Source organism: Daphnia pulex, chromosome 9 (genome assembly GCF_021134715.1).
Source record: "Daphnia pulex isolate KAP4 chromosome 9, ASM2113471v1".
Lineage (NCBI taxonomy): Eukaryota > Metazoa > Arthropoda > Branchiopoda > Diplostraca > Daphniidae > Daphnia > Daphnia pulex.
In genome coordinates, this window is record NC_060025.1 from 5,674,809 (window position 1) to 5,693,278 (window position 18,470).

The window sequence follows — 18,470 nt, forward strand, 5'->3', positions numbered from 1 at the left end:
ACACATATCAATTACATTATAAATTAACTTCTCCGACGGACAAGTTAAAACAACGAATAACGGTCGTTCGTCCTTCAGCCGCTAGAGGGCAGGAGCGCAAGAACAATCCAACAAAGAGCCATCAAGGGGGAGGTCTGGTCTGTCAACTCCATAAAGAGATTTTCCCTTGGCCTGCAGAACGATTTTTGCGACCTTTACTTACGGTTCTAGAGTATGAAGGTTCGAGTCTCGACTTGCTCACTTCTTTTTTTTTCTATTTTCGCCTATTTATTTAAAATAATTTAAGCTGAAAAATAATACTTAATTACTGTAGTTGACGCTTATTTAACGTATCTGCAGAAACAATAGAATTGGCTAACGTCCGAAGTTGCCAGTTCGACTTGGACGAATGGACGTTGACGATTGGACGGTTGACGTCCAAAATCCAAAAATTGGACGTCAACCGTTCAATCGTCAACGTCCAACGAACTGGCAACTTCGGACGTTAGCCAACTTTATTGAAAAAAACACTAGTGGGTCATTCCGCCGAGTTTCGAATTTTTTCGTCGCAAAAATAATTAGATTTGCTTCATTTTTTATCGCGTGTTCTTCATGTCACGAAGAAACATTGTATCAAAGGATTTTTTAAATTCTTCCGATAAGCTGCATGCAGCCAATTTCGACAATCTACGAAACATGGATACAGACACAATTCAAGATGGAAATCAGGACACCCTCCAGAAATAAGGACGAGCGCCGGGCTAAGCTAGGAGTGACGAAAGATTTTATGCCCTGACCTTAATTCCCCAAAATGTTCGTTATACAAAAGGCGGATCTGATAATTAATTGAAGAACTTCGTGGGGGAAACTGGGGGAGGAGTAGAGACAACATATCACGCACATAACGTTAATCATAAATATTGAGTTTACAATAAAGAATAAAGATGCAGGTACAACAAAAAATCGAACATTTAAGGAACACAACATATAGCAAAGCCCCGCTTATTTTTGTTTCGCCAGAGTGGCGTTGGTCGGTGAAGAAGGGCAACTGGGCAAGTCGGGGGAAGTGAGGTAGTGCAGGTGATGGGGCAAGGTGACTTAGGTGACGAGGACCTCAGAGAATTTATTCGTTGTTGGTCTGCAAGGCGGCTGGTGTTCTTGGCTTCTGCTACAGCGAGCTGCCAATCTTCTCTTTCGGTGCGGATTGCTTGCTGAAGAGAATTACACTCTCGTCCTTTTTGGGTGTACAAAGGGTTACTTGGTGTTAAATAAAAGTGGGTACAAGCTTGTACACCCGGGTTTGCAAAAGGTGTACGTATTTGCTTTTGTACACCCTTTGTATACCCTGGCACGAGGTCATAACGTATTTGTTTTATCAAATTCGCGCGACCACCGTTTCACTTTCAAGAATGAAAGGAAAAATTTTTTGCTTCCCTCTATTTACTTATACTTCCATTTAATCTCATAATGTGATATTAGCCTCCTTCACATTTCGTAACTCATTTGCTTTCTTAAGACTCTTTCAATTCTGTTGTCAAATCATATTTGGTTTTTCGGAAGTCGAACCCAGAACTTTAGATTTACAAGCCAGTATTTGTCTGCTGTGCCACCAACTACTGTACTATACTTAGGAAGCTTATAATGCTCAATAATTCTTAGGGCAGAGAAAGAAATTTATAATTTCAAGATTGCTATTGATTGCAATAATTATTGAATTAAAGAGCTTGCTAACAATATATTAAGCCAACAACTTATCGAGTGTTCATTTAGCACCATTGAATTTCGGTGATAGGACTTTTTTTCATTTTTAGCCGCTATTATGGATTTCCATCGCGCGGCTTTTCAAGAAAGAACTTGAGATTAGGGCGGTTAGGGAAGCATTTCCCAGTAGTTCTCCCCCTTGAGGATCGCCCCTACCGCCAAGTAAGGCAAAGCTTCCGGAGCTCGCCGAAAGGAGCAGCGCAGTCGAATTCGTCTTCTCAGTAGGGGGAGGGGGCAATGCCGACTGCTGGACTTTAGAAAGAGTAAGCCATCTCATTATCTCTGGTTTGGACGTGCTTGTAGAATTCGCCATTTTCTGCAAGTAGTTCTTCTACGCCACCGCTAAAACGGAACAACATTTTGGCCGACAGCCAACTCCGTGTCCCATTGTATAACTCGACATGGAAAAATAAAATTTTGTTTCTTCCGACGGATTTCGTTTTGGTGTGTACAGAAGAGACAGGATCCTTGGTGATGAGTGCTTGCCATAGTGAGTAGCCTGGGATATACGCCCAAACTAAATCTCCAAGGCCGAGCGAGACCGCAGGGGGAAACGGAACAACTTCAGAGGCGCCCTTACCGGGAGCCGACGGCAACTGGAAGTTATCTAGTGAGTGTCCTGGTCAGGACTCGCGTGGTCCAGTGGGGGACACGATGAACAAGGGGTTACCCACTCTTTTTCTCGATGTGCAGTCCTCGAGAAAAAGGAAGAAAAAGGTAGAAATCTCAGATTTCTGAGAAATTTTGAGAAATTTCTGGAACTTAAAAAAAGCTTTACAACGTCAAATATTGATTAATTTGTTACTTTTAACTTATTTTGGTGAATTACTTCTGAATTTAAATTATATTATTAATATGTTCTTAGCAAAATTTCATTAGTATGAAGAACTTTTTGATACGTATATTGTTTTTAAATTATTAAACCGATTATCGATAGTATAGTATCAACGACAATCGAGACAATAGCCTAGGTACCGAAATTTGGAAAACGGTGATTAAGTCAATTAAAATTACCGAAAACCCAAAATCGGTTATATTTATTCCTAAAGTCTGATTTCGTGGATAATAATGCACGATTTCCGTAACTTTATCCGGAATATATCGGGTCTACGAGTGTGATCAACCCATACTGTAGGCCTACTAAGCAAGCATCATATGACTATGTTTCAGGTTTTCGCAGGTTTTCATAATTGTCGGTAAATTCGTTCGACATTGACTGTGTGCGACCTCTATATTTCAGCTGCTTCTCAGCAAACGAAAGAACAACAAAACGGGGGATAGGTGAGAGATGGCGCTCAGGTGGGCGGATCTCCCTCTCAAACACATCAGATCTCTTTTCGCTCTCGTTGTGCAAACATCATGTCGGATCCCGAACAGTCAAGCGATTCTAGCTCAAGTTCTAGTAGTTCAGGCTCCGATTCATCAAGAAGGGGAGACGTAAAGAAATTTCGTCTCTCAAGTGAAAAGTCAGCTAGTTTGGCCGGCTGGGTTGTATCAGGCTTATATGACACTCGAGCGAAAAGTGCTAGAGAGGCCTTAAGACCCAAACTAAATAAGAACGCCGACCTGCTGATCAACCCCAATCTAGATGAGGCATTCTACATCCGGCTGAAGGCAATTAAGTCATCTTCGGCAGCTAAGGCCAACATCGACCCAATCGAGAAGATATACAGAAACCAAACCTTTAAGAATCCTTAACTTAGTCAAGCCCATCATTTTTCTAGAAAGTCGACTCAAGAAGAAGAAGAAATCTCGAGCCGACGCCAAGGCGGTCAAAACAGCTCTGAGCTCTGGGCGGTGGTGTACCACGACATCAAGAGCGCGCGACGCCGCAACATTCTGGCTCAAATCTACCCACAGAATATTGGGCTACTAGACGACAAGGCTGTCCTGCCAACGGGTGGGGAACACCTCTTCGGTCCGAAGTTCACCCAGGCCCTGGTCGAGCAGGTGAAAACTCTGAACGCTCTCGAAAACGCGGGAGCCCCTCGCGCGTCCGGATCTAAAGGTGGTCACGATCAACGCCAATTTTATCGCGATTTCAGCCACCCTCCTTCATCTTTAGGTGGTCGTTATTCCATTTTAAAGGATCCCAGTATGCCAAATCTATTCTCTTTTCCTGTTATGGTTTTTCTTTTGTACACATAGCGCGTTTTTACGTTAAATGGTCAAGACCGACTTTCGATCGGTGGAATTTATCAACGGTGGCTCAAAGTCTACAACTAGATTCTAATTGTGAGCCCGTCCAATTCTCGATTCAGCCAAAGAGGCACCTCGTTTCGACACGCAATTCGGGAGCGGATCGGCTCACCAAGTTGAACTTGATTGACTTATATTTGTCGGTCTCAATTTTTTCCTTTTTTGGAAGGCCTTTTGAAATTCCTTCAGTTTAAATGGGGGGCGTTTTCTTAACGAGTATTAACGATTGAAATTTAGGAAAAAAATTCTAAAAATAACTTCGTTTTTCGGCCATGCCGGGCTTCATCCTATAAGCCACCTAGCGCTCGCTAAAACAAAATTTTCTCTTTGCCTTTAGGGTGGCTTATAGGATGATTATCTCGGCTTCTGATGTCTGGTGTTTGGGATATAGACGAAATCGGAGTTTCGCATCGGTGGAACTGTTCGCTGAGATTTAGACGCAGGCTTGATGATAATTGGCGCCCCCTTTCCTTATAAAAAGTGTTTTGTTACCCCTTTTCTTCCGTGGTTCGCCTGTGGGAAATAACTTGCCGTGGGGTAGCGGAAGGGGAGAAGGAGCTTTTTTATTGCACCAGTCGCGATAAAGAGGCACCATGCCAATAATTCCCAACTCCATGTTCTAATTTCAAATAATTCCATGACAGCAAAATGTGTTACGATCACGACTGTGATACAAGTTTTATGTTGCATACGGTGAAGAGAGAGGCGTGAAGAAGTAGGAGAAACAACCTAGATGTCTGCCCCTGGACCCGTGTTTCTATGTGAATTATGTGAATTACGCTTGTGAACGATGAATAGGGACCATTGATGGCACGGACAAAGTAGCTATAAGTGGAATCGGAGGGGGTGGGGGGGGGGGGGTTGGGCATAAAGGATCCCGCGTGGGGGAAGCAATGGCCGCGACCACGAGAACGCCCCCCAATGAAAAAAAAATGGTGAAGCGTAGACCCAATTCTAACTTTTCGAGATTGGGGGGAAATGCAATGCCACTTTCGAGCGTCTCAGGATAATAATGGGGACCAAGCACTTTTTTCGGTTGTGTGGTTGCAACCTTACCGGACGGGGTGGAATTGATACCACTCACTTCCTGCTTTGTAAAATTTGAAAGGGGTAACTCGCAACTCACTTCTACAGGGTGATCACTGTAGTATCCAAAATTGACAGGGTTAGCACTGTCATAATACGTTTGTTTTTGTTAGAAGGCTTTTCATTTGTCTCTGGAATATTGAAGGTTTCATTAATTTTTTTTCAGTCGAGCCCATCTGCCAAGACATCAAATATCATCAAAAGTTAACATTGGTCTATTTTACCTGTTTTTTATATTGTAGATGTGGATTATCATATTCAAACTAATCACGAGTTGCGTTTCTGAATCTTTTGAATACATTACATGAAATTATTTTATTGGCGTAAACCCGAAAACATGTATCGCTCAATTGGCACAAATACATTTCAGTAATATGAAAGGTATCCCTTAAGTTTCGTTCCATTTAAATTCGTTTGTTTGAAGGAGCACCCACCGAGGAGTAGGTTGGTGGCTTTGGTACTTCTCGACTCTATTTTGTCGCGTTTGCGGTCTCGTAGATCAGAGCAGAATTGGTTTTTATAAATGTAGTCGGTGTGATCAGCCTTCGTTAGCGTCAGGCTGTAGAGTATTTCTTTTGGGCCTTAAGTGTAAGGAAACTCAGATACTTGAACAACGCGGAAAATCAGAGAAGTGAATATGAAGTACAGAGGATTGCTCAAACTGCGATTAGGTAAAGGCATCTGTCTATTGTTTAACCGGATGTCTCACCAGTGACTTCTCCTTTACATACTTCGAGAATGCATACATTTTGATTACACTGCCACTGATGGATCCACCACATTGTGAACTTTAACATTACTCAGATTGATACTCGTTGCCTATTACTATATAGTTCTTTATCTTCGTTTAGGAAGCATTTACATTTAATGTTGGTTATTCGTGGCGGATCAAACCTTCAACCCCTTCCCCACCAACTTGGGTGAAATTTAACGATACAAATTTAAGTCATTGGATGGGGTTAATAAATATTTCACAGGGATTTGGGCAAACGATTACTCGCTCAAAAGGAATGCCAATTGGGTCCAGTTAAAAGCTAATCTAGATTTCATGACAAGACCGCTAAATAACCTTCATTATGCAAATATTTTCGGGTTTTTCCGTTCCGTTACGTGCGAACGTTCACTCGAAATTACGCGACTGAAAAAAATTTCGTCCACGTCACTCTTTTGGCTAGGTGCACTGACATGCAAAAGCACGTTCACAGGATTCTTCAAACTCCCTGGCTGTGTTGGTAACAATTGATAGAGTGGATCCTCGGTTGCTGCAATACCGCGCCTGCTTGTCTGAACTCGGCTCACTCGTCGAGTGTTGTACAGAGACTTGGAAATCTGGATTCCAAATTAAATAGTTGCCACCGAATGCCACCCTCTACCTTCCATTAAAAACCAAATTTTAAAAATGAGTTGTAACTGAAAATAACAAAATAATCATTACACCACTTTGTCACGACCTATGGTCTAACTGTCGAATATTCCACGCTTGAGATTAGACTAGCCGATTTCTTCTCCCAAAAAGGGAACCCGTAATCGGATAACTGTTTGGTGATGACTGGCGGTGAAGGCCGTGGATGGACGAAGAATAATATGTGAATCTTGAAAAGGTCATTTACGAAGAAAAGGATTACAGTGACTTGTTGAATATTTGTCGCAAATGCGACCTTGTACAAGGAATCTCAACTTGAAAGGGCAGCGACAAGGGTAGGGGGTGGGTGGGTATGTCTTGATAGCGAAATTAATACAGAACACTACCATGCATCGACTTTCACCAGACACTGTCACTCTCTTCGTGTAGACCAGGTAAGTGTCGGAAAGTCGTTCACCGTTACCTTGAACCGTTGATAATTTACCCCAACACGAATTACCTTGCAAATTTCTCACAAAGTGCATGAACATTTCCTTTAATGGACTTTCACATGTCTTCGGCCTTGTGATGCTAGGTCAAGGGTGCAAGCCACACAGGTGAAATCAATGATTTTGCAGCCGCCCTCGGCAAATGTGCCGTTTGATTTCAGACCGCGACTCGGGGACAGCCTGGATGAATGTTGGAGAAAAAGGGCCATAGATGTGCAGAACTAGAAAAAACTGTCATAAAGAAATTTGGCTTACGAGACCTCTTCCTAGTGACGACCACCACACCATTAAGTAAGCTGATCTTACCTGCAGCTCATTGCCATTAGTTTATCAGCATAGTTGGACGAAAAATTGAAATTCAACGATGAAAAAATCCTTTCAGCATACCTCGAGTTTTACTACATCGTTTTCGAATGCAAAGTCGTGAAAGACCTTTTGAATAATACGTATCGTATGTAACGTAGCCGGATAATTACAGGAAATGAAATCAAGGAAAACAAAATTAGAAATTAGAAAGAAATAAAAAAAATTTAATCGGGAAAACGTGTGAAATGACGTTATTTGATTTTCATCCGTGATATCGACGGCTTTCTCCTCTTCGTCTCCAAAGGCGTAGTAATCCGGATGCGGACAGTTGCAGTAGTTAGTGATTCCTCCAACTTCTGCAAGCCGTTCAAGGTAAAAGAAACAGTGAGCATCTAGCCTTCTCCGATGGAAGAGTCACGCTCTCCGGCAGTCAACGGACTTTCGTGTTTTTTTGGTAAGATATAGACCCTAACGCAAATCCATACGACCAACTGCTGCAGCAACGTCCTGTCCTAGGGTCTCTAGTCGCAGCCCGTCGATAAGTCTTCACGAAATATGGGAGAACTTGCCTCTCTTTCAATTTACGAATGAACTCTTTAGTCCCTTTCTCCACCTTAATACCGCTCCACTTTCTCGACACAGAATGGGGTCATTTGATGCTATGCAACATATAGCTGGGACGTCCAGCTTTTTTGAGGGATCGATTGCTGCGAATATAATTTTTACGGAGAGTATGTAGCGCAATTACCGCAGAAGAGGTTTGCAATTGGCTTTTGTCTCAGAGCAAGGGTTTGCCCTTACTGTAGACGAGTTTTCTTAACCGCTTTTCCTTAAAAAAACCCAGAGCTCATAGAAAATGAGTAGCAAAAGAGAGCGAAGACAAAGAGTTTTTTTATAACAAAAATTTTGCGCTTTTTCTTTGGTTTTCGTACCGGTTTCTATCGAATAGTTAGTGTTAGTTGCATCTGAACTCACACTTTGCTTTCCATTCATTTTTTTCTTCGATATATTTTCATTTCAATTTGTTTATCATCATTTGGAGAAACATGGACATTGAAGAGAGAATAATTTTTCATCAAATTTTGGATACATACCTTTATGATGATATACTTACTTTTAAACAGAGGGAATCAGCAGTATGGACGCCGAAGAATTCATTAAATGAAAGAGCAATTAATATACCACTTCACGAACGCAAAAATGAAGTAAGTGAAAGTCGGATGAAAAGTAATTGAGCCATAAAAATATTTGTTTTTTCTTTATAGAAAAAGGCACTTGAGGAAACAATGAATATACCAGTGAACTTTATCGCCATAGGACATGCAACCAAAGCTTTTGGAGCAATGTCGAAAATCTTCGATTTTATAGATGGAAGCATGATTGAAAAAGACCTGGCTATTTCTGGATTACTTAGTGATATATTCATCATAAATTCAGAATATTTTGGAACACGGTAGTAACCGATTGAACTTCTTTTACGTATTCAACACAATTTTAAAAATGAGTAAGACTCGCACAACAAAATTTTCTCGACTTATATAAAGAAATATCTTTTCCAACTAAACCCGCACGTTACCTTTGTCAATATGTACGCGACTCGAACCGAAATCAGTCGATTTAACATGGCATTTATCTGACTGAAGCATGTTGTCTGGCTTAACATCACGATGAATGATGCCATGCCTATGGGAACATAGAAATTTTGTTATAAAAGATGTAAACAAGAATTGTGTAACACAAAACAATTTACTTGTGAGAATATTCCAACGCTAGAGCAACTTCTGTTGTGTAAAATGTGGAATTTTTAAATAAAAATATTGTATGCTCTTGTTACGTTCTTCGTTTCGTTTCTGTCTTGTAAAACATAGGCCTACTGAAGAAATTCTAAGTTTTAAATCTCATTTTGTATAATCTTTCATTATTAATGCTACTTGCAATAGATAGAAATGGAAAATTTAAATAGGCCTACTGACCTACCCCAAATTGGAGACATCGATGGTAGCTCCAATGTTTCAGGAAATGGATCTGCTGTAAATGATTTTTTAGTTATGTTTTAATTTAGGTTTAAAATGCATTTTTTTCTTAGGAGTACAACATTTTGAATCCTCGACGCTGATTCCAAAGGAAGATTTCAAGAATGATGACACTGATAAAGGAAATCAATCTGTTGAAAGTTTCAATTCTCAATTCTGTTTAATATAAGGTTTAAATGGGTTCAAAAATTCACATATTTTTATCCAGAAACAATCATAAGATGTAAATAATGATGACGCTGATAAAGGAAATGAACCTGCTGGAAGTATCTTTCAATGTTGTTTAAAATTAGGTTTAAACGGGTTCAAAAATTTACCTTTTTCATCCAGAAACAATCACGTGTGTCACTTCTTAACATTCCTGTCAGCGGGATGTTCTGTGAAATTGTGGCTAAGTTTCTCCGTGCAATGGCAAAAATCGTTTTCGACTGCCAAAATGGGAAAATGACTTCAAAGGGGCATGACATTGCTGCATCGTTATTGTCATGCCTGGTTCTTAATGCAGTTTTGGCGACGGGGGGGGGGGTGGGTGGGTGGGTTCTTTCATGTGGATAAGAAGGATAATAGAACGTATTTCAAACCTTATGTTTTTTTCATTTCCTTATTAGGACTTTTGGCTTGCTTATTTTCTTCAGTGATTGCTATGATGGAGTATGCTAAAATCATGTATTTTAGGCCTAATTAAGACTTAAATTTAATTTTTTACGAATTTCTTCCCTTTTTTTCTCTTCCTTTCGGTTTCTTAAATAATCTGATGATTCAAGTGGAACAGGGCAGTAAGAACTAGCAATACATTTCTTAAGAATGTTAGGAACATTTCAATTGTGACTGGCCATAGTAAGCTAAGAACTCTTTCTTAAACTAGACTAGATATAAAGTATCAACTGTGGAGATAATAAACGATAAATATAAACCTTGGGCAGTCTTGATGCAACTACGCTGTGATTTTGACCACCATGGGCTTAGAGAGCTCTTTCTCGAGCTCTCCGATTTTTTTCGAAATTCCTCCTTCTCGATCAGTTGCTCACAGCACCCCACTTTAGCCTTAAAAATAGAAAGAAAACCAAATTATGGTCTTGTTACAGGTAGCCAGCATAAATGTCAGTTTAAAATTTAACTCGCATAGTCAACAGGTGAACTATGCAAGTTATAGGTTATCATTCACAAAATTTTGGAACAGAAACTGAGACCTGAATCCCACCAACATACGTTGACAGACTCTTCTGACGATGCGACAGTAAAGATAAACCGCTACCGTTTGCTGTGCTTTAATACGTCAGTTAAATTTTTTTTTCTTTTTTTAGTTGTTTTTCCACCAACAAGTCCAGGATCACGCTTCAATTTGCAAGTTGATTACACTGAATGGTCTAATGACACTCCTCCCCCTCTGACGACACCTCGCGTAGGAAAGCCTTCCCTCGTCTACGTCTGCAACTTCAGCCAAGACCTCCAACTGATACGGCTGACTGGCTGGTGTACAGCGGTAGTGGAAGAGGGGTTGCCGAAACACGCCACAGTCTCGCTGATTGAATTTTGGTAAGATTGTTTCCATAGAAATTTTCCCTGTTGTCTCCGAGAAATGAGTGTACAACTCAGTCGTAATCCGCTGATGACAGCGAGCCTGCATGCCCCCTGCTTGATTCCTGTCAAAGGTAGCACGTTGTGTCGGAAATGCGAAGTTTCACCAAGGAGTTTGCCCGCGAAAGGATTTTCACATTGACGGATGGTGAAGATGTCATTCTACGTATGAAATGCGATTTAGGGAGTGTCTCAAGCCATGTCGGCCTTTCTGAATATTAAATTATTCGGACCCAAAGTCCCTCACGGAGTTGCCCCTCCCCCTTTCAACCAACTTCGCCAACACGCGACTGCCCACTGATCAATGATCATCGCAACCCTAGAGTAGTGTGGTTGAGCTAATGTAGAGACGGACATATGTTTACTAGCGCCACTGGCCTGAAAGGATTTGGAATTCAGGCATGTGGCAGTGGACTTTCATACCACTGGTATGAATGTCTTTGGCCCAAATTAAACATATACTTGTCGTTTCACGAATAAATATTACTTTAAAAGCAGATATATTGGTGAAATTGTGCGAAAATACGATTAACAGGCCCTATTTTTCGACGTTCGACATACGGACTGTGTATCGGGGCCCAGGCATCGGAGCCTTATTGTAGGCTTATTGTAGGCCTTTTACAAAACATGAAATGATTTTTATTGGGGCTATGAAATTTCGGAAAAAAGATCTAACCAGAAATGTATTTAATTTAAATTATTAAATCACCCGATAACTAAGAAAACCATAGCATCAAATAACTAAGAATGGGTAGGAAATTAAGGGAGAAGTACTGCAACAAATAATTTATCGTGAGACCAGTCAATTCTCCATAATCCGCCATGAACAAAAATAGCTGGTTCGTATAAGAAGACAGGGGACGTTTACAAACTGTCTGTAATGGTTATACGACGAGACACACGATGATGTCATCGTAATGGCGATATACATTGAGAATTTGAAAAACAAAGCCATCCAAGAACTGGGTCGGGTATGCAATCTTACAAACAAAAAAGGGATGAAGAAATAGCGAATCTCTAGGAGTCGTTGAGGCACCAGAGCGACAAAACAACAGACAATGAATGCCAAAGAAAATATGAAACTCTTACTCGTAGACATCGTTCGGTAGGTTGCAAATGCACCAAAGAGATACAATGGAATGATGATGTACCGATGATTATGTATGTACCGTATGTATGAATTTTTGGGGGGGCGGGAGTCAAATTTAAAAACTTTTTCAAAATGACCTAGAATGTAACATTCAATATTTAAAAATGGTTCCAATTAAAATTATATTCATATTCTTATTTACTTGAACTTGATGCCAACTTGAAAGAATGTGGAATTTACGATCTTTGGCTGACAACAGTAGCTTTTGCAAACTTAAATCGAAGCATCCAACAGCTACAAGGATTACGCAGACGATAGACGTTTGTCTCACCAGCACGGCTGCGATTCCTGCACGCCAAATGTGAAAATTAACAAAGACGATTAAATTTACGACTTGGAAATCCATACCAGCAACAGCCGCTAATGCATTCTTTCCGTACATGTGAAGACCGTACATGAGAAAAACTAGGAACGACGCAGCTACATCAGTGTAGTACAGAAATGAAAAAAAAAAAAAAGAGGTGGGAAGAGGGCTACATTTAGTGCTGATGCCATGCCTTTCCATGTATCGTGTTTCTGGATTTCAGAAAGAAAATACAATGCACTTTCTACTTAAAAAAACAAACAAGGTAACACACTTTAGCTTACCCCAGAGTCTCGATGGATTTTTTTGGTCAACCAAACGTTCAGCACAAAATTGCTCAAACTGAGAACAACATTGGTTAGTCGTAGGTGATGTGTTTCACACAAATTTTTACTAAACCAGCTAGATAATGGTGTAATGACACCAACCGAGATCAGATACAATCCAGGCAAAGTAGTAATCCTGTTATCCCACTGCATAAACAATAATTTTTTGTTAGATAATTTGTTGACAATAAAATATCAGAATACAATATAAAACCCTACATGTGAAAAGTTTCCTTGGCAATATTCTTGGGCTTGTGGCACATGATAGATCTCGTCAAGATAAGGGACAGGTTGAATCTTGTTAATTTGACTGGATACCACCAACAGCGCAGCGAAATACACAGCTGATACACAAACCAGCACAGAAACAGTTAACCTATTTATCTTGTCACTCATTTTTCTTCTTCTATTTTAAAAGAACGACGTTTTTTTTTAGTTTGCGGCAATATAAATAATATAATCTGTTCAGCCAGTTCAGCAGAAGTTCAAAAACGTTTTTGTAAAAAAATTTATCGTGAGGGACTATTCTTGTAAGTTGTAACCACTGATAGCCGATAAAACATAAAATCCACAAGAGGTTGCTGAAATCAAGTTAAAAACTTTTAACTTTAACACACGGAAACGTCACAAGTGAACGAAAACTGTGCGGAGTATTACAGACTAGTATTTATAGTTTTTTTTTCTAGCCGGCATTAATTTAAAAAACATAATGAAAAACATTATGTTTTTAGATTTAAAATATTAAAAATATGTTTTTAGTTAAAAAAGCTGAAATTGCCCACAGGCTTCACTCGCTTTACAACTTTAATTTCAGTTGTAATTCTTGCTATATATCTTCTGTCGGCTTCGTTCTGAATCGTGAGAAGCGATATTCGACTAAACGAAAATCAAAATGGAGGTGTGTATCATATAACTCGTCGATTTAGTTTGGTTATCAATACTAGCTTTGTATTTTGAATTAACCTAAAAATTTACTAATAACATTTCATTTTGGGTTCACTTTTAGATTGGCATTTTAAGTACTTCAGGGGGAAAACAGTTGGCAACTTTAACGGTAAGTTGAGTTAGGTGGCAGACATGTATGGCACTCTGCCACTAGAATGACCATTGACCAAATGTATTTCTTCTTTTAGGTTGACCCAAATTCAACACTATAGGAGCTGAAGACCCAAATTCACCGCTTGAAATCTCATCGTTTCGTCAAGTTTCGTCAAGAACCTCGTGGCAAAGGACTGGATGAGAGCAAAACAGTTGCAGCACTTGGTTTGAAAGACATTCTACGTGCAGCCAGCCAGCCCATGAGTCAAGTTAGCCAGTAGGTTTCATTTACTTAGTTATTGCTGTTATTTTCCCCCCTCTATTTCCCTGTTTCTGTTAACAGCATTGCAGCCATTTGCTGGGTGTTTCACTACAGCAAACGCATCTTGGAAACTCTATTCGTTCATCGGTTCAAGTGTGTTTAGTGTGTGTTTGCAACGTCCAGGGGGTTACAATAAGTGATAGTTACATTAAGCTGGATCTATTCGGCAATCCAGGGATAGCCAGCCTTTAGGCCGTTACTGGAGTAGGCCATGCCTTTACTGAGCAGTTGACCAAGGACTAGTGTGTGTTCTAGTTTCGTCACTTTTGCAACGTGTCAGTAGTTTCATTTAACTAAAAATGGTGGTGAATTTAGATGACAATGAGTGTTTTACTAATTTTGTGACATCCCACCTAGCATTTCTTTATTGGTAAAATATTTTTTTCCGACAATATTCTTCGATCGATAACCCACATATTGGTATAATATTATATTATTACTTTGTTGCGACAAGGTGGCTGTTAAATTTTTTTGTTATTTTCCCAATAAATGACTATTATCAAAGATGAATAAATTAGTATTATTTTTTTTTATTTTCCCAATAACGGATCATTAAATAAGGAATAAATCGTTTTCTATGAAAAAGCTATAGTCTTTTACATTTACCACACGTTCAAAATCCTATATGATTGATTAGCTGCTGCCTTTTGTACCGAGAGTGGGTTTGAACCATCATCCTTTGAGTCACCAATCCAATGCTATAACCACTACACCAGCAACAGAAATGTTAATAAAGTCCCGATGTGACCAGATGGATAGTGCATACTTACACATTGTCATGGTTATAGCCCAGCGTGAGCAAAATCGATTTAATTACATCAGTGCAGGAATTTATGATTATTGAGACTATTTGTTTCATAAGTCATTTGTTTGCTGAAAGTGGGTTTGAACCAACCTCCATAGAATTACCTATATGGATATATAATAATAGCAGTTTTAACATTTCATCTCCTTAACGTTTAAGATAAATTATATCACGTTAGCGTGAAGGAAGAGTTTTAATTTCGAAGTACGTAAGTTAGTTGTTCGAGACTTGTGCAAGATTTGGATTTTAAGACAATTGGATTGTTCATTTAGGCAATTGTATGCAGAACGAATTGAATACGATATAAAACATTTAGGATTTTGAACGCATGTGAAATGTGAAAGACTATAGCTTTTTCATAAAAAAAGGATTTATTACTTTTTTAATGGTCCGTTATTGGGAAAATAACAAAAAGTAATATTGATTTATTCATCTTTCATAATAGTCATTCATTGGGAAAACAACAAAACAATTTAACAGCCACCTTGACGCAGCAAAGTAATCATCTAATATTATACAAATATGTGGGTTATCGACCGAAGAATATTCTCGAAAAACAATATTTTACCATTACGGGACTAGACTTATCCCTTTTTTGGCCGTAGGGACATCCTTGGCGAGATCCTCTGGATCTGTCTATTGCCTGTCGGGACAAACCCCTATAGGGAATCCCCTCTTAACCCTTGTTTACGTGGCTTCTAGAAGTTAAAAACTTTTATTGCCTCAAGTCGAAAAACATTTGTAATATCGCTGTTGGTGTAGTGGTTATAGCATTGGATTAGTGACTCAAGGTGTGATGGTTCAAAATCACTCAAGACCAAAAACAAAAACTTGTTAATAACAAGTTGAAGATGAATAAATATTCCACGCTGGACTATGTAACCATAAACACAACAACCAGATTTCCGTCAAAATTTTAAAAGTAGTAAAACTGTTATTTCACTAATAAAAGTTAAATAAGTATAACAAGTTGAAAAAATATTGTGAGCCAACAAATTTGGGTGCAAAAATATATTGGAAAAATATTTAAAAAAATTATTTTACCAACATCTCAATTGTAGGAATATAATATTTTAGCAATATTTGGGGAATATACTCTGCTAGCTGGGATGGCTGGACAACAATTTCAGTTCAATAATAATTCCTCAAATGTTATCAAAAGGTGAGGTCGCCACTTCTTTGATAGAACAACACTATTCTCTGCAACAAAATCAATCAAAGAAAAAATTACTTGAACAAGTTGCATCAAAAACTAACTTTGATTTGATGTATCCACCTTCGGTTATGACGTGTTCTTTATGTTTTGCCAATTGTAGAAATATTTATATTGGGAAATGTCCTAAGTATGGTGGTAAAACAATTCGAAAACATCTCGAAAAACCGATGAAGGAAATTAAATTCAGCAACATGGATCCGATTAGTGTAATCCCACACGAATACTTATTCGTCGTTGGAAGACACACGAACGGGAAAACATTGGATACTTTCCATCGCTTCAGAGCTGAGGGGTTCTACTATAAATAGTAAGTTTTTTTTCACGTTTTTCCTGGGTAGGTTATTTAATTCGCATTATCGACTTTTTCATTTGATTTTTCTTTAGTTTGGATAACCAACAACTGATCAATTTTGAATTTCGACAAAATTTGTCGCAACGTTTGATGCCCATGCCGATGCGCGAAGTGCTATATCCGAAATGCATAAGTGCTGCAATAAATCGCCAAATCAGCCAATTGCCAACCTACTAGATGTCATGATATCTAAGTATTATCCTGGCTCTCGATTAACAATTTTAGTGATACATCCGGCCAACTTTTGTATTAGTCCATTCCACTTTGTACGTAATTTATTGCAATTAAGAAATGTTACTTTTATTGTTTTATTAATTATTTAGGCTAATTTCATTCTTGATGCTGAAAAATTTGGAATTCCAAGGAATTCCATTGTTTTTTTTTGTTATGGTTTACAGTTGAAAAAGACAGGGTTTGGTTTTGCAACAGTGCCATGTAATACATTTGTTACTGGTGAAGAATTTGTATTGGCAATAGAAGAAACTAGGGAGAAAGAATTAATTCAACAAGTAACGCCAACAGTACATGGCTACCTAACCACCATGTTAAATGGTTATTATAATATTTTCTTTTGATTTTTTAACTAATGGTTCATTTAGTATTTTTTTTAAATAGAATCTTTATCAAGAACACACAGAGGGCTATATCCAGCACCAAAAGGAGGACGATCGAAGACCATGGAAGAAATTGACATTAACGATTGTTTATTTAATTAATTCTTCACTTTTAATCTTAGAGTTCAAACTTTATAGCTAAAAGCTCATCTTTCTTCCTAAATTCATTTGAATTCTTTCAAATTCTTCAAATTTGCTTTTTTGTTTGCATTTATTTTTACTTGTTAGCTGCTTTCTCTTTTTTTCTCTTATGTTTTTTTCATTTTTCCATTGTGTGTGTGTGTGATGGGGGGAGAGGAGTGGGCTCCTTCTTTTGGCACTCCTTGTCCAAAACAAACAAAAACACCAAACCAACGGCGCGAAAAAGAAAACGAAATGTAAATGTAATTTAAATTTGTTTTCTTTTAGTTTTCTGTGTGATTTTCTGATCAGATTACGATGGTTACACGATGAGGCGTTATACCTGTGTCTGTCAGTGTTTTGAAAGCATTTTTGTTTTCTCCTTATTCTTATTCGATTCTTTATAGATGTTTCCCTGATTGCAAAACTTATGAAGTGCAGTCACCTGCAAGTTGCTTTTACTGTGGAGAAGAAAATTAATCTATACGCTTATCCAATGTTCCCTTCGACATTGGAGAAACACGAGCCTGCTTCGTTACTATTAAATCTACTACTTGAGAAGAAGATGTCCTTAAATGTAGTACCAAACTCAATTGTCGAAAATGAAGATAGTGGGTAAGTTCTTTGCTAGCAAACAACAGATTTCTCTAGTCATTGTGAAATTTTTTTGGGTTAACAGTATCTTTATGGAAGATGATGCTGCAGCATCTTCAGTAATGGATGACGATGATGATGTGTTATCCGTCGGTTCTTGGCTCTCACATTTTTTAAAGAATAAATTAAGATTAGTTACTGTTATTCATTTCTTAGTATTTAGAAATATGAAGTGATTGATGCTGTATTGGCTGGTAAAGATTGTGTGGCAGTCATGCCTACCGGTGAGGAAAGTCTGCTTCTTTTCATACCAGAATTGCTTCAACAAGGTGTTACACTTGTTGTATCCCCTTTGAATGCTTTGATCGTTGACCAGATGAATTATCTCAGCAATCTTGAGTAATTCAAATAATTATTTATTTTAATTAAAGATTTTTTTTTAAATTTTGGTTTCAATTAATAAGGTGAAAGCAATGAGCGACATACTTGAGAGCGAAGCAAATTTGATGCAATTATTTACTTCAATACTCGTCATGGCAGTGGTATCTTCGATTGTTATTGTCTAATTGAATGTTGCAATAACAAATCTTTATTGTAATGTTTTCGATAGGTGTCAAATTTTTGTTTTTTACTCCCGAAAAGGTGTGTAATGCTCTGAAAGATCAAGCCAATCACAGAAGAAGAAGAGTTAGAAGGGCTCATGTCACAAGTTGATGACGCTGATGTGAGCCGCCTTCCGCCTCATAGAAGAGAAGGAGGAAGAGGAAAATAGTCGAAAAAGAAAAGCAGAGGAGCAATGAGAGGCAAGCAATGAAGAAAAAAAGACAGAGGAAATA

The 18,470-nt window shown here is 38.5% G+C and overlaps 2 long non-coding RNA genes and 1 pseudogene across 2 annotated transcripts; 2 read left to right on the forward strand and 1 right to left on the reverse strand.

The window, feature by feature from the left end:
* Nucleotides 1-8,741: 8,741 nt before the first annotated feature.
* Nucleotides 8,742-13,226, reverse strand: LOC124202960 (annotated as a pseudogene).
* Nucleotides 13,227-13,463: 237 nt separating this feature from the next.
* LOC124202354 lies at nt 13,464-14,355 on the forward strand. The gene is made up of 3 exons (XR_006878049.1): nt 13,464-13,627; nt 13,707-13,888; nt 13,955-14,355. It is a non-coding gene; the product is annotated as an uncharacterized LOC124202354 (long non-coding RNA).
* A 1,736-nt stretch (nt 14,356-16,091) lies between these two features.
* LOC124202492 lies at nt 16,092-16,756 on the forward strand. The gene is made up of 3 exons (XR_006878188.1): nt 16,092-16,261; nt 16,339-16,572; nt 16,630-16,756. It is a non-coding gene; the product is annotated as an uncharacterized LOC124202492 (long non-coding RNA).
* Nucleotides 16,757-18,470: the final 1,714 nt, after the last annotated feature.